The sequence below is a fragment of the Lutjanus erythropterus genome, chromosome 14 (genome assembly GCF_056507025.1).
Source record: "Lutjanus erythropterus isolate fLutEry1 chromosome 14, fLutEry1.hap2, whole genome shotgun sequence".
NCBI classification, from domain to species: Eukaryota; Metazoa; Chordata; class Actinopteri; order Lutjaniformes; family Lutjanidae; genus Lutjanus; species Lutjanus erythropterus.
This window is the reverse complement of record NC_139330.1, coordinates 7,060,881-7,081,332: the sequence shown is the minus strand read 5'-3', so window position 1 is coordinate 7,081,332 and position 20,452 is coordinate 7,060,881. Positions and strand designations below refer to the sequence as shown.

The 20,452-nt window shown below is 38.9% G+C and overlaps 1 protein-coding gene across 11 annotated transcripts in view; it reads right to left on the bottom strand.

The window, feature by feature from the left end:
• Positions 1-20,452, bottom strand: part of LOC146315126 (neurexin-1a) — a 376,350-nt gene that overhangs the window by 36,802 nt on the left and 319,096 nt on the right. The window lies entirely within an intron of this gene.

Below are 20,452 nucleotides of genomic sequence, written 5' to 3'. Positions count from 1 at the left end.
CGCCTTGGTAGTAATCTGGCCTGAGAGCAGGGAACTGCCCAGGAGGAATATCATACACTAAGGATAAGCTGCAAAGTGAGGGAGGAATGACAATTACCGGAGAATGGCTTGTAATCACGGCGCTTTCTATCTAAATGCTAACATACAAACACTTGTCATTTTGTGGAAATAGTTCGTCTCAATCCAAAGTGACTGTGTAATGCTTCATTTTTATGCTCCTTTGCCTCAAAATCTAAAAATAGATGACAAATCTAAGCATGTGGCTGTGTGCGTTTTGAGAAAAAGCAGGAGGAGACAGAGCGGCAGAGGAAGAGATACGCAGCTCGGGCCACAAATCGCTGTCTCCCTGACTTTACCTGCGTCTTGACATGCAGTCCCAGTCCCTCATCAGGTGACAGGAACAAATTTGTCATCCTAATATAGATGCCATCACTGCTGAGATGAATGTACTCAGGTCTAATTCCCGTGTGTAACGTTTGCAAAAACATGACATGAGGAAAGAGGAAGAGCAGCTTTGCCCTACAACGGCAGACCAGGTCGCCTGTAGCTCCCACAGAGCGTCATCATAATCAGATTCCTGTCCTCCAGGTCTCCATGTGTCATTCACAAAGGGGCCGTGTGTGACCGCCATAAACTAATGAGCGATGCTCTCATTCACAAGAAACAAAACAAAAAGGCACTGGAATAAAACTCTGGGTGGGAAAAAAAAAATCCAAATAATGCCTAAACTGTGCACCATTTACAGACTCTCTGAAGTCAAATTGATTTTTCATCACTAATCCATCCCTGTGGCAGTATTGTAATGCCAGACTGCTCGCCACTGTAATTTTTGACTGGACCTGCTTTTAATTATTCATAAATACTGATTTCATTTCTGTTTTTTTTTTTTCTTTTAACTTGTCATTCAGCTTTGGAGCAGCAAAGAAATGCTTTTCTTTTTGTTTCTTTTAGCTTTAAAGGTACAGCGTGCAAGATTTACTGGGATTTATTGACAGAATCTGGTAGAAATTGAATATAATATTCATGAGTATGTTTTCATGAATGTATAATCAGCTGAAAATAAGAATCGTTGTGTTTTTGTTATCTTAGAATGAACCATTTATATCTGCAGAGGACAGGAGTCCTCTCCCACAGCAGCCGCCATGTTGAATTTCCACGTTTCAAAAGTAAACTAGACTGGTCAAACCAAACAGGAGCCTCTAAGACCATCAGAAAAACAACATATTTTTGCACACAGATTATCATATAAAGTGCCCTACAAAAAAATGACTGGATAGTGCAAATTAGAATAGATACCTACAATATTTTTACCCAAATAACTAACTCATCTTCAATCGTGAAAAACTGAATGTGCACCCAGAGGATGGGCTGAGACGGTCATGCAGCTCGCTGAAGCATGTTCTGCTACATCCTGCTAAAACACAAACATCTAAAAAACCTAGAGTTTTTAGGGAATCCCCTTTCATGCTTGTACATTAAACATGAAGCTACTGCCAGCAGCCATGTTAGCCTAGCTTAGCACAAAGGCTGGAAACAGAGGGAAACAGCTCATCAAAATCTGCTTACCAAAACTGAAGTGTCACTCCTCAATCTCTGCTGATTGTCTGGCATCCTAAAAGAATCCACTGTAAGCACTTTCTTTCCTTTTTACCAAATTAAATAAAGAAATAAACTAATTAAACAGTGAGCTTTAATTGTGGTGGAAAAGTAGGCAGACTTTTGGACAGAGCCAGGCTAGCTGTTTCCCCGTTGTCGGTGTTTATGCTAAGCTAAGCAAAGTGGCTGTAGCTTCATATTTACTGTACAGACAGAACATCGAACTTTTGGGAAAACAGCAAATATTTCCGAAAATGTCAGCCTATGCATTTAAATCAAATTTAACTTCAGGTTATGAACACTTATTGGCTTGACGACTGATTTATATTCCTTCCCCGAAGCCATTTTCTCCATTACTCTCTGTCTCTTGTCCATTTGTCTGACAAACTAACAGGATTCATTTGCTGGCATGCGGATGCCTTTATTTCATTTCTCTACCTCCTGGAATTTGCTTTATCTTAATTTAATCTGTCTGGTAATGACGTTAACTTTATATTATCCTCCCCTCCATCCCTAAACTTGCCTTTATAGTACTTGATCTGTTGTTGAACATCAGACCAAGATGGCTGCGTCCTGAACAGAACCAGCCATCTTCATATGTTTACAGCGAGATCTTAATCTAAGGTTCTTCGTCACTGTAGACTCAATTATCAGGCTGTTATGAAACTCTAAATGCAGAAAATTAAATAGATAAACAGAGATTTACACTCCTCAAGTCAAGGTCTTCTACTTGTAAAGTTTCCTTCTTTGCAGCCAAATACAGTGCACCTCTTTTCTACAGCTGAAGGGATAAAGTGTGGGATTTTCTGAAGATAAAACATGTATATTATGTCTCTTTTGGTGAGAACTAATATGTGAAATTTCACTCGCAGTGCTTGTGTTATAAATAAAGGAGCTTTCAGATGCATAAGCCAGTTTGTACCTGACACTCTCTACCTGCTTTTGAGCAAATTATTTTTAAAAATGGAGAGCGCTCAGCTCAGCACAGCACAGCTCAGTGAGCAGTTGGCACGGAGCTCGTGTTCATGAATGTCATGTATAAACCAGCTGATCGCAGAATCTTGCAGGTGGGAGCGATGCACTGCAGGACAAATTGTATCTTATGTTCAACAGTTGGCCCAGGACTATTTTCTGTTTCTACAAATCATAACAGCAAATGTCCTGAGAGACAACAATATGGTCCATAAAACATGCTGTAAAGCTGTCAGTGTCAGTATCTCCGCCACACACAATCCAACACTTTATAAAACAACACAGACAACATTCACACATGCGTAGGTTTCATTCTTGTCATCCAAACAGACTTAGTGGGACAATCTGTAGTCGTCTGTAATGCTGCCAGTAGTGCAAAACCTGCAAAAATAAAGATGCTGCTTTGTTAATTATCTTAGTAACTATACTAAGTATAATGAACCTGGCTGTGACCAGACCAGCTATTTGAACTTTGGTGGTGATCATTTTTTTTGAGGACATAAAAGCTAAATGCCATCAAATAAAACTATGAGTTTAAGTCCACCAAAACAATGAATAAAGGATGACTTTACTTTTATTCAGTGTTTTCCTAATTTGTTATTGCTATGTACATGGACACTAGAAGTCAGTCATAGTTTGGGTTGATAAAGTTAGGTTTATGTACCTTGCTTATATAACCTGTAAAAGTGACATATAGGCTATATAATCACATTTGGTTAGCGAGTGTTAGCCAAATGCTAGATAATTTGCCAGCTAATGACTGATGTAGATAAGACTCTCTCTCTCTCTCTCTCTCTCTCTCTCTGCTGTGAGTCTGCACCACACTTCAGTAGCCTGGTTTTCAGGAGGTTCATAACAGGCTTGAAATCTGGGCACAGTGTTTTACTTGATGCTGCCTAATCAGAAATACACTGGTGTCTAAAAACAGACAGAAAAAACCCAGAGGAGAAAACAGCAAAATCAGATATGGCAGTGCAGGCAGGGGATCAAGTCCACTGTGGCTGCAGGGCTTTTTTTGAGGGGCATAAGGCCAAACTGAAAGGGGCATAAGGCCATGGTTGTCGTGGTCACCGTGAAATTCCTGCCCTGGTTGTGACAATTCTCGCAAACTGCTAAAAGAAGCAAAGACAAAAAGAAGACGAGGGATCCTGGTGGCTCAGCTGGCTAATGTTCAGATCATGTACCTGCTGTCAACTATCAAAACATTCAAACATTCATCAAATCACGTGAACACACATCAACACACACTGGCGTGCATGTGTTCACCCCTGCCAAGGTGGACTGGATCCACGAGTCACATGGACTCTAACGTGTACGACAGTGTTGAAGGGCAGCTTCCATAATGGCCCCTGGTGAGGCCGAGATGATGGATATGGTCTGTCGCTGGAAGTGAACGCCGCGGGCCCCGGGCCACCACAGGTCTACAGCGTTACCTCCTTTGCCATCTGTCAGCACTGGGTGGGCACAAACCCATGACCGGGCCTGGGGCAACACACTCCAGGACCACCTACCTCCAACAACACACACTCCTCACTTTAAGAGCAAGGCACACAAATCCTGCACAGGAGAGCTGTCCATCTGCACGTCCTGCAGTTCAACCTGTTTCTGTTATTGTTACCAGAGGTGACAAAAGTACACAAAAGTTAGTTACTCAAGTAGAAGTACTGACTCCACTTCTCTACTCAAGTAAAAGTGAAAAGTACAGGCTCTGAAATGTACTTGAAGTACCATTGTGAAAAGTCACCTGCTGAAGGACATTTCTACCTGCTGCTTCTGTGCAAAGCTAACTGAACCTCACCTTTTTTTTCTCTGTGGTCGAATCTCTCTCTCTGCCTGTTACGTCTTTCAGGGCATTTTCATCTTGTTACGTTTGTTATGTCATTTTTGTCTTGTTGCATCTTGTACCTCATTTTCATGTTTCATGATTTTTATGTTGTTTTCATCTTGTTACATTATTTAAATCTTCTATCTCATTTTTGTCTTTTGATTTTTATGTTTTCTTCTCATGTCTTTCACCTTGGTTTAGTCTTCTCACATAGTTTGCATCCTTCATGTAATTTCCATCTTCTCATCTTTTAGCTGTTTTTTGTCTTATGTTTTTTATGTAATTTTCATCTTGTTATGTCTTATACCTCATTTTGGTCTTGTTATATCATTTACATCTTTTGTGTCATTTTAATCTTGTTATGTCTTTCAAATAGTTTTCATCTTGTTTTGTCTTTTTCATCTGTCTGATGAACAGACGAAGGAATTGTCTTTCCAATGTGCCATTGTCTCATCCATTTAGATATATTTGGGCAGGCAGCGTGCAATGCTGCAAAATAAAAATAATCAATAATTCCTCTCAAATGCATTAAAACTAAGGTAACAAGCCTGTTTTGAAAATATATGAAGCACAAAGTACAGATATTTGTGTGCAAAATGTAGAGTGTAAAAAAAAAAAGTAAAAGATACCTGAAAACTCAACCTAACTACAGTAATAAAGTATATTTATTTATGTCACACATGCAGCCATTGGATAATCCACTTTGCTTTTTCCCTATCTTTGGCTTGGATAGCTGTTGACACCAGGTGTTCTCATAAGGGACAATAAATATAATAAAACCAGAAAAATCAATAGTGCATCTGTCAGTGAAGTGAGCCTTCTGATAGCAATCGCTCCTTTTTCTCCTCAAGCTTACAGTATCTCAGTAGCATGATGGTCAATGCCATACATCTGCATTGCAGGGGAAATCTTATCCCGAGGATGTTTTCTTTCTTTGAATAATTGAAGGCACCACAACCTCACAGGGCACTGACACTCAGACTAAACACTGCAGTGAGTCCATGAGACTGAATATCCTCCGACATGACTGAACCTTTTGCTGATTAATCCCTCTCCCCATTAATGGGAAACGCTGTGTGTTTCCTTAGTAACCTTTCAGTTTGCTGCGCGTGTGACTGTTTTTTAATTGGTGAGCTCACAGAGGTAGAAATGAGAAAGAAAGGATATCTGGATTTCATCTTTCAATAAGATCTGCCTCCGGATGAGTTGAGGGAAAAACAGTTCCACTTGGTTAGAAATGTGACAAGCTACTCCTATTAATACAAAGACAAAAAAGGAGACTAGAGAGAAAGAAACGTGGACAATCATCTCTACAAATCAGTAATTTCCCATTGAGCTCCACTCAGCGCAAGAATATTAATGTTACAAAACTTGCTCTAATTATATTCTACCTAGATGTGGAACAAAATAAACTTCCAACTGTGCTGAAATACTCCCATGTTTTAGCTTGTTTGTATGTGTTTGCAGTTTCTTTTTAAGCAAGATCTTTCAGATGACGCTTAGGGGAATTGTGTGCTGTGTTAGAGTACACTGATAAGACATAACAAGCTGTACTTTGTATTACAAAAACTAGAAATAACGTGGTCTTTATTGAACAGTATTAGAACATTTATTAGACTCTTATCAGACTTTATTAGAGGGTAATTATAACAGAACTGCACTGTTAAATAAAGTGAAGTCATCCATACACAAAGCGTTCCTCTGCCAGTATAATTTTGGCCTTTACTTGGTAGGTCTGGTTCACATATTATTTTTAAATGGAGAAGTAGCAGATATGTGATTTCACTTTAGTTTACAGTGCAGAATTTGTTGTAATGTGACCCTAAATACCCCCTGAATAAAGTCCAATAAGGGTCTAACAGTGGGAAGTTATGCACTTTAGTTGACAGTACTGTTGTTGTGATGAGTTCTTAATTATCCTTGATTAAAGTATAACAAGGGTCTAATAAAGGGTTAAATACTGTCTAATAAAGAACATATTATTGTTGTTATTATTCGTGTTAACTTGTGTACCAATCGCAAAAGAAGGTAAGTAAATAAAGGAAAGGAAAAGAAATGGACAATAGTTTGATATTCAGAAGTCCTTATTATTTTGGGCCTTTTGAAAACCATGAATTCACTTTTTTTCATGATGATTTAATTATAACATAATGCGGATCCACGTTTGTTTCCTTCTCACATCTGTTGGTGAAGGACTGGGCAGACACGGCATTTCATTCAGCTGTCAGGTGATATCACTGGTGGCCTAATTGCCCATCATTTACCTCCAACACCCTGGTATCTTCCCCATGTCGGCATGACTTTCCAGTGCAAACACAAAGCAATTAAATCCATCTTTAAAAAAAGAAAAAAAAGAAAGAAAGACAAGACGTCCGTCATGAATTTCATGATGGGTGCAGCAGTGATTGTGTGTGTGTGTGTTTGAGTTGTGGTCACCCGGCTGACACCAGCACAAACACAGATGGGTACAACTCCTAATCTCACGAAATGAGCAAACAAAGTCAACCTGTGCTTTTTATTCTGCAGTAAAATGAGCGGGACCATTAATTTTAACTGCCAGCTATTCAGGCTCCAGTTCTGGATTTTTCTGTTACATGCTTGCAGTTTTTCCATTAGTTGACGAGAAAAGTGCCTTTTGACTAATTGAGTGCATGCCTGTCAATCAAAAACAACTTACTGTACCACAGTGAGCCGTCTGTTGCATAATAACTTAAAACTGAAATTTAACTGCGAGGAAACCGGCGACCATCTTTCTGTTAGAGACGACAGACACGGTTCTGCTTTTGTTTCTGCTGCTAAAGTCCTGAACCTAAATTTGGGCACCACTCAGGAGATAAAACTAAATTCATGTTACAGGTACTCTGTGGGGAACAGCTGGTTTGCCTGACCTGACTGACTGTTGAGAGCTGCTCTGGTGTCGGTTTTGTGTACTGTATTTTTGTCTCTTTTTGTCGACCTCCTACTGCAGGAGGAGCCCTTCGATTAACTTAATGATACTGACATTTAAAAGTCAGCACATCTAAATCTAAAAGAAAATAAGAATTAGACTGACTTTCTCCATTCTGTGTCTGTCCCACTACTGAACTTCACTTGACTAAAGACAAGAGCTTAAAAATGACAATGTTGTTCCTGGTTTCACCACCTTTACAATAACATATAAATCTTGATCCTTCCTTTACAGCTTCATGCTCTTGACTTGCTCAGATTTAGTCAATTTGGTCATTTTTCCTTGATTTTTGCGCTTCTAGGACAGATAATTAGGCTACATAGTTAAATTGTTTGTCTGTTTTTATGATCTGGAGTCTGCATGGGGTCTTTTATTTTGAAAACTGACTGGATTCTTGCTGCCATTCTTGAGCCCGACTTCCTGCCCGTCTCGATCTGTTTCGTGTAGATTGACACGTCATCCGTCAAAAATAGACCCGGCGCGCGTTCTCCTCGGAACAGAGCAGAGACCCCCTTCTGGGCCGTGACGCAGCGCTTCTGGTAGAATCAGGACCGCGAGGCGCTGATACCCAGTGGAATCAAGCAGTTACAAGTTGAGCTTAGGGCTGTGCCGAACGTCATCCTTTTGAAACATGCAAAGCTTCTGTAGGGGTTTCCGAATGAGGGTTTTGAATTTCTGTCATCATATTTTATGACATCAGGAAAGAGGAAAAGAAAATTCTTAATTTTCATAATTTTTTTTCAGATTAAAGTTAATCTCAAACTATCAAATCAGCTTTCTTTCACACAATTCGTCATTTTTATCAACATAACTGTAGTTTAAAATGCTGTAAGAGAGCAGTTTTGTCACCACAGTAACACATTTTGACTCTTGGACTCCAACACTATGGAGTTGTTGGACATAGTATAATAGTAATAATATTAGTGCAGCCTAATCTTTATCTGCAACTGTGCAGAGATACTGGGTTTCTAATTTGAATATGAGTGTTACGAATGAAGCGTCGAACCATAAGTTACAGCCATAGTTCAAGTTATGAGATTCAATGTTAGTCGTGCTATTTGGAGGCCAACATGTGGACAAAATCAGTTATTCTGTGAAGTGTGTTCTTTCATTATTTTTCATTAAAGGTCATGCAACAGATACATCTTAGGTTTTCATGTGCTTCTTTCTATAGGCTTCAACAGTACAGTCTGGCACCAAGCAGATCACAGAATATTCTATATAATATTATTTTGCAGTTTTCTTGTAGTGCTACAGTAAAATGAAATAAAAGAGCAACAAAAATAACTGAGGTGCAAATGAAACGTGACCTGAACAAACATTTTTCAGTTCATGGTGCCAATCAGTCTGATCGTTATTGACTTCAAACAGGCTTTAATGCTTCATCTAGCTTTTTAAATATGTGAGTTTAAAATTCACTACAAACGGGTCGAACTAGAACATGAAGCAGCAGGACTGGCATTTTGATGATGGTTTTGGACACGTGGTGTTGATGGAGACTTCTCCACATTAAAATATACCCTGAAGATCAGAGGGGCAGTGTCAAAATTTAAAAGTAGATATCACATATCTCAAACGAAATGAAGACTGAGCCATCCCTAAATTCAAATCAGAGTATCATATCATGTATCACAATTAAAGAACCTGCACTGCATGTGTGCAGCTGCCTGAGGAGAGCTTAATACCCGAGATAAGTCTCAGGTCTGAATATTGATGCATGCAGGATTAGTATTAAATCTGGGCTGCGCAGACTTATTGCAGCCTTAGCTTGTAAAACAATAATCCCTACCAGTATCAAGACAATCACAACAATGCCTGGAGGTAGTACCAGATACAATAAAGAGACATAGTGCATTGATGATTATAAAAGAAGAGAAGCTGCAGACGGCGCAGTTATTGGGTACTAAGTTGCAGAAGATTTTTCACCACAAGATTACTGTGACACTAAGTTTATTATAGTGTTTGTAAGAGCCGGCGAGGGAGGCTATAGCAGGTACCCAAACGCTGCACTGAAGGTGTAGCAGTGCAGCATGTCAAATCTTCGATTATCCCAGTGAATTATAGAGGGGCTGGGTTTCTGCCCCTCGTCTCAGGGACCAAGACAAACAGAGCCACTACAAGCCAGTTCAGCTGGAACTGAAGCATGTGCTGTGAGTGCAAATGAAATGGCCCACACAATGTGTTTTGAATGTCCCTCACTTCCCCTGAATGGCCATTACACCCACCTCACCTAGGGTTAATTCAGAAATAGTGGGGCCAATTGGCTATTTGGTGGCAATGATGTGACATAGTGGCCATTCATTCTCCCTGGGAACAGGCTATAATCTGCATTTCTTGAATTTCCAGCAACAAGCTATAAAGTGGAAATTGCAGTCTGCAAAAAAGGGTTATGAAAGAAACATGGCAAGCATGAAATACCACATGAGGTCAAATATTACTGCTGTGTTTAAGAAATACCACATCGGCCTGAAATACGAGACAATGATTCTAATGTCATCGTCGTATTCGATATTGAAGGCCTCCAGAGCGAGACTTTGGTGATCCTCTGACTTTTTGATTAGTGCCACCAGCAGGTCAAAGAAAAGTTTAACTTCAGTGAAACGGCTCGACATCTATTGTATGGACTGAAATAAAAGTTTGTATCGGCATTCATGGTTGTCAGACAATGTATCCAAATGACTTCCCCCCTGACTTTTCTCTGGTGCCACCAAGAGGTTGACATTTCCACTTCTGAGTGCAACATCTTGTCAACTATTGGATGAACTGTTGAGAAATTCACATATATTCAAGATCCCTCAGGGTTCAACATTATTTTTTTAAGTAGCAAGCAGAAAGTTTTACTTCCCCCGTACAAATTGTTTTATTTATTAGCTGTTATCAAATAACAACAAAGAATAAAGTTAACTGTCATGTTTAATCTAGGACTGTGTCCATCCCAATTTCTCAAAGTCCATTGTCTTGTTTTGTCAGACAAAACCACAGATATTCAATTAATATGATAATAAAAAGAGAAAGGCCTGAAAATTCGTTGTCTAAGAGGCTGAAAACAGCATTTCATGCTATTTTGCATGAAAAAGTGCTACATGATTAATCGATTATCAAAATATTTTAATAGTTTAATTATTTTTTGACCCCTTTCCTGATCAGGCAGGTCAGCTGTTAGAGTTACCAGCCTGACATGACATTTTAAAATGTCCAGGCATAAAGCTGGTGAAAATTACCTGCATTCTAGCATGTTAGCATGTTAGCATGTTAGCCTTGCAAATGCTGTTGGTGACATGATAGCATGATGACACTGATGACACCGCTAGCATTATTGTGGACTTGTGGTAGTTTTATATTTCATTAAACACAAATTCCATCTAAAACAACACGTTGCTGGCTAAAATAACCACGAATGCTAGACTGTAACATGCACGACCTTTCCTTGTTTTGATATCAGCATTATATATTGGCACCAGACCTTTCTAGACATTAGCATCGGCCATTGAAAAACCCTGACAACTATTTTTCATATCAAGTTTTCAAACATGGAAGGAAATTAAATAAGCATAAAATAGTGGAATCACCATATTAAAGACCTACTGTGGCTTTTAAAAATGACTCTGAACCACTGTTGTAGCTTGTCTGCTACATTTAGTTGAGTGAACTAACAATTAATGTTGAGCATTACCATTAAAAAGGTAGATGAAAGTTATAAACACTGACTGAAGTAAAACTTCTTCATTGTTTGATGCTAACCTAAATATCACCTCATACCAAAATCTGTGCTCTACATACTTTTCAATTCCCCAGACACTAACATTTCTGCACCATGACTGTATTTACTGCATGAGACCTTCTCATACAACATTTTTCCCCTGGAGTGCTCTGTCCTTGTGTCTCCTCCCTGATGCTGGAGCCGGGATCAACTTTAGAGGCTGTTCCTGCAGACAGACAGCGCTGGTGGTGGATGGCAGCCTCAGACTATGACCGCTCCGGAGATTTATATACTGTATGTGTGCTGGCCGGGGTTGATAATACAGAGCAATGCAGGTGAGGATCCATCACTGTCAAGAGCTCTCAATGGCTCTTCTAGATAGCAGGCTTTCGTCTTTTTTTTTTTCTTTTCCACTGGGAGGGTAACAGCTACACAGGGTGCTATCTCTTGAGAGGTTTTGATTAAGCATCATCTCGTATTAAAGGCTATCTTTCTACAGCTTGACATTTTCCTTCATTTTGTCCACCAGCCCTTCAAAAAACTGCTGCAACACATCATGTTGTATTGGCTTTGGCCTTCATGCATTTGGTAGCTAATGCTTACATTTCACTGATATCCATAAACTAGTGGACTCATCATGTTTGAAATAAAATGATGCAAAAGTGTCATATTTGATGCCCAATGTTAGTACCCTCTACACTGCCCTTCCAGTAGATAAAAAGAGAGAAAGTGCCCTCTATAGCGCCCTCCTTGTGGAGAAGATGTGGTACAGTGCCCTTCCAGTGGAGAAAATATGGTAAAGTGCCCTCTATAGTATCCTACCAGTGGACAAAAATGTGATTAAGTGCCCTCTAGGGTGATTTTCAGTAGATCAAACATGGTAAAGTGCCCTCTAAGTGGCCTTTCCAGTGGAGAAAATGTGGCAAGACACCCTCTATAGTGCCCTTCCAGTGGAGAAAACATGGATAAATGCCCTCTATGGTGGCTTCAAATGGAGAAAATGTGGTAAAGTACCCTCTTTCTTTTGATCTAAACCAGGGATTGGGCCTGTTTCAACATATTTGCGTCATGATTTCACTTCACTGGTGCCCCACCACATACAGCTGGTGCCCTTTTTATTTTTTATTTTTTCGCCCCTGCCCCTCACACAGCCTGAGTCTGCCACTGATCCTACACTGGGATATCTGCTTCACTTGTCGGATTTTACCCCCCAAAAAATCCATAGAAATTTGTCTCCAATTAGCAAAAAGAAAGTTTTCTTCTTTTCGGTGCAATGGGGGAAGCTCTAATTTTCCCTAACCATGAATAAATGAAGCTGAGCTTTTAGAAACAGTCCAAATAGTTTGTAGTTAAGAGAAGTGAGTCACACTTCTGTATGTTACAGTAGCTGGTTCTTTGTTTGTATATGCATACGCAAGTACATTATGGTTTAATTGGATGTGACCAGGCGCCGCTACAAAGAGCCGACACTTCATTAAGACATGACAGTCAGGCCCTACAGTAAGCTACCTCCCCCGCACAGGGCAGGGAGCACACAGCAGACACAGCCACTACAGAGAAAATCTGACACGCAGAGCAAAGTATACAATCTCTTAGTCAGGAAACCTCAAGATAAATAAAGGTAGCATCAAGGCTGGGGCTCACTATTATTTGCTATCTGTGTATTTGAGTGGGTTGTAAGTCCTGGAATTGAATCAATCCAATTATCCCTTAAGCAAAAGGAAAATTCTAATCACTATTAAAATAATCATTCTGACTCATCAGGTTTTTCCCATGGTGCATTTCTTTCTTGATTAGGCCAGTGTGCTCTGAGATGATAATATCCTTGTTAATAAAGCATGAGTGGACACCCAGTGGTTTGAGCAGAATGACATTAATGTAATGTTACCCATAAGCCAGGGCCCACAGTATTCAATAACAATATAACCCCAGTTGAGCATTTAGAGAACTTTTTGATCGGGCACCTGAGAAGCCGCAGTCCCCTCAGACACTTCAGAATCATTAAACTAATGATGATTAGCGCCGGCTTTACCCTCTAGGAAACAAGTGGGCCAGTGCAAGAAGGCATCCTAAATCTACAGAGCCAGTGTCACTGAAAGACCCAGCGTGCTGCTGTTTTGACCTCGTGTGCACAGCAAGACAGTCGTGTTGGTTGCATAAGTCTTTTCTATTGAAGACATGTATCAAGACTAATCATCTATCAGAGACTCGAGGCTGTGTGTAAGCAAACTGATTGGATTATTGCATCGAGCTCTGATTCATTCAGTCTTTCATTGCTGCAGTCCTGTTGATCTACAATCAATCAATACATTCTCTAAATTTGTTTGCTGGTTTCCGTCAATATATATTTAAAATAATATATTTTTCTGTGTCTATTTTTATATTAAAAGTCTGTAAAACTTACTTATCCTGCACTCAGGAATTATAGCTGGGCTCTATGGCTTATAAATAATAACTCAAAACTTTTAGGCTGTGTCGCGATATACAACATATGTCTCAATATAGATATTTTCTCTAAAATAACATACTGTAAATTCATAAACAGTGACAACATGGTATGATCTTAGGGCTGGGAGATATGGACAAAATCATATGAGATCATATACTGAAAGTCTCCTCAATGTTGACATGGTAACAATATTTCAAACGGGTCCTGCAGTTAAGTTACATTTAAGGCTTTTTTAGACTCTTTTAAGACCATTATGAATGTATATTAAGACTTATTTTTTATAGTGGCAAAAAAGCACATGCATCTTTATGAAAGTAGTGTTAACTTCATAATTCATCTTTTAAGGAGTATAAAAATCATATTCAAGACATTCTAAGGCCTAAAATTCAGGTAATTGTATTGGATTGGCTTTTTAAAGACTTGCAGAAACCCTGTGTAGGGATGACTTGGTGTTTTCACAGTATAACATGTATAACACAATGAGATTTTTATAAATATGAATTGGTTATTTGGATATAATGACTAAGTGAGTAAAGACAAATAAAAGAACAGCTAGCATGGTCTGGTAAGTTAAAAAAAAATGACATCACTGTACTGAAATACAGCTTTAAAATCCAGGAAAAGATAAGACATACAGTATACCGTGATGTAATGATGTCTAAGAATCATGATATCAATATAATATCAATATATTGCCCAGTCCTATCCTGTATACATAGATTCATCCAATCAGTTTTTTGGGAAAGTAGCTAACTCCGCCCTTCACATACGACTGCACCTGATCATTAGTCTGCACGCTGTATTGGTTAACAAGGCTCTAACATGGACCAGAGGCGTGTGTTAAGATGTCAAAAACTTTGATTGCATCTCCAAAAGAGCTCTGATGTGATCTGACACAATATTCTGCTCTCAAATCTGTTCTGGTCTGGTCACTAACTCCTCAGGGAAATACTGAGAAGAATTTAAAATTCATTTCAGCCAATAACTGTTCCTGTATAAATCTACAAATCCTTGCAAATAAAGACAAAGCCACTAATCAAAAATGGCAGACGATAATGCAGTCAAAAACATCACAGTAGAGTAATTTAAAATAACTTTGACACTTCTGCAGTCTGACAACTGTGTAGGCTGAAGGTGCAGCTTATAACACCTACCCTTTTAACAGCACATCCTTTTTAATAAAGTAAGATCAAACAACAAAACACAAAACGAGCATAAAACAGGCAAACAAACAAAAGAAATATAATAACGACAAATATGTGGGTCTTTAGCTGATAAATGCTCCAATATGTTTGTCAGCTAGTCACTAACTGTTGATTGAAACTAGGCAGGTATAGTGTTAAGTTGTTTTTTAGAGCTTTTTTCGGGAAAACAGATGCTTGATACAGTCATAAATGACGTTCTGAGAGCAGTGAGGGTGAACCATAATAATAAAGTTGTGGCTAAAACCAAAACAAAGCGCTGGAAGATGCTCTAAAGCTCCACTGAGCTGAGGGAAACTGCAGAGATGGAATTATTCTCTGTGTGAGAAAAACCTTTCACACCGCACAGAGTCATGTGATATATTGTTAGTATAAAAAATATTATAGCTACTTTAAATATTGATATTCAAAGCAATAAGCCCTTACAACAAGTGAACTATAGATTTATGTGTGCTGAGTTAACACTGAAGTGCCTCGACCTTTACCTCTCATTGTTAGACAGCCTTATAAAAGGTCTCCAGTTGCACCATCTGACAGGCTGGTCTACTTTTTCTGAAGCACTATTTTCACCGAGCCTCAACTGTCGGACTGGCGCTGCCTCCGCCGGCGTTAGCCATTCCATTTCCAATGGGGCAAGCCACAGTAAAAATGTATGTGTCCCCGTAATGTGAAGCTTTCAGGATATAAAAGCATTCACTGAATTGCATTCGCCATCAGAGGGGAGACGGAACAGCTGGACAATCATGAGAAAAATGCTGAGTATCCGAGGGAAAGGACAGTGAATGCACCATCTCTTTTTACGGAGGCCAGACACGATGTCTTTCTAAGTGTAGTGTCCTGAGACGGTGATGTCCTACCGCAGGAGTTCTCCACGGAAAAGGTCGTCACGTTGAATCAGACTGAACACATTGACATCTCGCCATGCATGCCTCATTCATCTCTCCGCCTACATCAAAGAACGACTCTTTAATCCAATGACCTTTTTTCTGTATGAATGCATTAGATAACACCTCACCCATCACAGTTAGCCTTGACTACTCTCCTTTTCTCCAAGCCTTTAAATGCCATTTTAAATACAAGTTCGCAGCATAACCTGACAGTGCACACTGTCTCTAAATTTATTTTGTCACAAAATCATCTCAGTATCACCACTAACCCGCCTGAAGCCTCACCGCTACAACACATACCTTTAACCCTGTAACTCCATTTGCATCGCACTTATTACATACGTTTCTGAGACCTCAACAACATCACTTTGGTCAAAACTTTTCTGAAAAACCTGGCGCATCAATCGGAGACGTGTCTTCTGCCCTCTGGTGGAGTATCAGGGCACTGCAGGCAGCAGCTGGCAAAATTCAACATGGCTGCCTTCACGTAGTGTTACTATTTCAATATATTTACTGTATTGAAACAACCTATAATTACTCTTTTTTTTTATCTTATTTTATAGTAAAGTGATGTTGAAAATGTTTCTATAAAATATGATGCAGCAGGTATATATAAGATAATTTATCTGTGAATCCCTCAGTCATTATTCTGTTGAAATTCATGATGCAACAAGTACACAATTACAAATACACTGTTAAATAAACTGATCAAAGATAGAAATGTATTCTTGAGAGAAATTTAGAGTGGAAACTGAGATCTTTGTATACATTTTTTATATGCAAGCTGCTCTCATTATAATCACTTTAAGATTATTTTAATCATTTTTTACTACAACAGTTCTTAATCTGTTTGTTATACCGACAAATTCAGATTATAAAACCACAAGCTGAAATAAAAAGCTTCCTGTTTGAAAACAAAAAAAGAACCAAACCAACTGAAATGTGCCAAATGTCACGGTCTTGGGGTTTTCGTGTTGTCATTTCCTGTTTTATTTTGGTAATGTGTTCCCTTGAGTGTCTTTGTCTGTCCTCCCTGTGATTGTGTTCACCTGTCCTTGACTGTTTCATGCTGCCCTTCATCCGTGTATTTAGTTCTGTGTCTGTTCCCTTTTTAGTTGCTGGTTCTTTTCTTTCGTGGTCAAGCCTCCCAGTTGTTTTTTGGACTTTTTATTTTTTTATTTTTTGGCTGTTTTGTATTTTGAATTTTCATAAGATTTTTGATTTCCATCTTCTCTTGGTGTAGAGCTCCATTTAGGTCAGGTCCCTTGTTCATCCTGCTTTGACTAATGTGTTTTATTTCCAAAAGCAATGAACATTATTTGTTTTTGTTTCAAAAATATTAATTATTGTTGTGAGGGAATTTTCATAAATGCCTGGTGTATCAAATGTGAAAAAAAAAAAAAAAATATATATATATATATATCATATATGTAAAAAAATGGTGATTTTGTCAAACGTCCAACAAATATTTTTATCAGGCTTTACAGGGTTAAAATAATAACCTTCAACAGTGAACTGTACATCACACTGCTTACATCAAAACCAATAGCTGTGCACATGATCGCTACAAGGTAAACTGTTATTGATTAAACTATTCAATCTGGTTATCATAGAGCTGTAATGTCACATATCCAAACAACAGATCAAATCTAAAGCAAAACACGAGGTAAATGAATAAATATCTCTGTAATATACTGCATTTCTAAATTGTCATGGTCATTTATATCACTTTATTTCTCTCCAGATGAAAAGGTCTGAAATAGACGGGCATCCATCTTATCAAGCTTGTTCCTTTCTGCCAATCTCTTGGTTCCTTGGTGGCAATTTATAACACTGCATGGAGCTGGGATATAATTATAGTCTATTGTCTGATATTTCGCCTGCATTACATGCTCCCGCAACGGTTCAGGGACCATGCTGAGTCTGAGAGAAAGCCATTCCCCTGGATCAATATTTATGATTGTATTATTTGTCAGCATCTGCAGACCCTTACACAAACTGCTCTGATGGTCTCAGGTCTCACACACACAGAGAGAGACAGAGTTGGGGGATGGCCAGTAATGTGGGGTCTTTTCTGCTGCTAAGTTGAAATTATCTTTAAAACATGAGCTGTGGCCTGAATGGTCTGCTGCATGGAAAGACGTCAACATTACGTTTTCCTTTGAATATATATATATATTTTGTTAAAGCTTAAGTCTGGCTTCATACTGCGGATAAATTGACATTCAAGGTTCAAGGCTTTTTTATGCTTTCTGTCTGGATAAAGGCAACAATAAGTCTTAATGTGAAAATGTTTGTTCAAATAAATGTCAAGAACATCAGTGAGTTACATCTGGACAATGAAACTAATCAATGCAACATTACTTTATAGAGGAACGGTTTTATTTTTTTTTTTTCTAAAATGCTTGACATTGACTGAGACATGCATGTATTCACTTTTGTAAAGACAGAAAAAAAGTTACACAATTGGTCTAGAAGGAATTAAAATCAAATAATTTTGATTGTGTGTATATTTTTCAATGTGAAGTTAAACCCACCCCCTCCTGGAGATGCTATAATCTTCCTTTACCCAATCCGATTAATCCAAAATGAGTTAAATCCTAAATGATTTTAAACTATACTGGTAAAAGCTGATTAAAGGGTCATTTTAGTCTCTGACTATGATTCATTTAAGCTACCATGTACGACTCACTGAATATTTGAAATTCTGAGACACATTTTCCCTCTTCTTCTTCTTCTTCTTCTTCTTCTTCTTGCCTTTTCCAGGTCCGCCCATCTGTTTAATCACGAGGTGCACCTGGCCCGAGCGGTGCGCTAAAACGCACCTGTGCCAGCAGAAGAAGACAGAGGCTTCTGGCACAGGGACAGCTGGTCCTACTGCCTCTAAGCATGGGATCGTTTGTGTTTCTGTAAACTTATGTTCAGCTTTGTGCCTTTTTGTTAGTCCTGGTTATTTGTGGGTTCGGTAAATTCTGTGGATTTGGTCATTTTAATTTGTCTTTTCACGTTTTATTTGGGTCAGTGGTAGCATGTAGTTCACACTGACCCGGCTGCTTAAGGTTTGAGCTTCACAAACGGGGCTCATCTGGGACGTCTGGCAGTATCTTGATGATTTCTTTGCTCGTGCACAACAGGGCTAACAGGGCTAACATGAGAGTTTCATATAATGTGAAACGCCATGTGACTTAGGACAAATTTTCACACTTTTGTTTAGGAATGCACAACATTTTTTCCAGCCAATACTGATAACAAATAAAGGACAGTTCTGACTCTTCAGATGTTCAGTGAGTTTTTCTAATAAAGTTCATCAAAGATGTCACAAACGTACTTTGGCTTTTATACAGTATTTTGCCTAAGAATTCAAATTAAATGCTTGAACAGTCTATTAGTATTAATGATTTTAGCATGGTCCATATTTATCAGCTAATATATGCCAATACATAGCTGGATAGGCCAATATCATCTGATAATTTATTTGCCCCATTATTTACCATGCATCCCTACATTTTTTCCTTTTCACAGTACTGTTTCTGGCACTGTACCGTGTGTGGAAACCCTCTGATTCTAACAGTCTACATCAAAAGTCTAGCATGCACGAGATGTGAGGAGAAGAAGAAGAGAGTTTCTTGCACTCTCTGCATCCAGTTCTCCTTAATACATCAATGAGTGAGTGAGAGGCAGAGAGAGAAACAGGGAATATTAAGAGAGAAATACCCAAAGTCCTGGAAAGAGGAAGTCATGTTTCTTACGGAAAGTTTTAAAGGAAAGGGCACTTTCTTCCTAAGAGCAGCCTAATTAATGCCCCCAGAGAAACATCTGTTAAATATTCATTCTCCGCGTTGTTTGAAATTGGACCAGGTGAGGCTAAATGCTGTGGTCCCATTATATTATAGGCCATCTGCAGGCATCTGTTTGCAAAAGAACGTACCTATTATTTTATTTTCATTCTTTAAAAGTCACTGGAATGCAGGAAACAAAGTCCACAAAAAAAACACGTTTTCCTGATGGAGGATGCAAGATACCCGGCTTTGGTTTTGAAATCCTCCCTATTTTTGAGGTCTCAAGGTTGGCATGTATGTGAGGTCGCTTGCTGATTGTTTGTTCAGGCTGTGGGTGGTGAAGCTGCTATTTTTGTTTTGCACCAACAACACATGAAGGCTTTTCCTACATTCTGACTATTCCCTTTGTTGCAACACAAAAACGCAATATACCAAAAATATTGTTCTTAGTGACCTAAATGAGTCAATCCCATCTTCTGCTCGGTGCACAGGTATTCCTGGATCGTAATGAAGCTGGAGAGCATGTTTGTTGCAGGCTAATTGCCAATGCAACGACATCACTAGCTTTGAAAATTCAAACAATGTGAAGACAGAAACTCTTTTGAGAACGTCTGGGACAGGGAGACGGCACCTTTACTATCAAATGAGCTATTTTTGGATCTCGCCTATGGAGACATGAGACCGAGTCCTAGACGTAAACTATTACACACATTTCAGTTGACAAAATATCAAAACACTCAATATTTGTTTCCATTTCTGTGAGCTGCAGGTTGCAGATTTAGGATTTAACAGTTACACAAGGATTAAGAATATGATTCTTACACAAACAACGTGTGAAACAAACATAGTGCTTATTCACTAACACTCAAAGACATTTCTAAATTGCATATTAATACATTTTATAGTGTATTCTTGATTTAAAATCCATGCCTGCTGCAGTTTTGTTCCCAATTTGAGAGGAAACGTCTTCCGTTCTTGGCGAGGACTGCGCAAGAACGCTCTGATCGCCATTCCATTTGATAGGATTTGTGTTGCATTGTTTAGTCACACCTTGTGACATTTGAGAAGTAATATGCTCCTGCAGATGCTGCACCG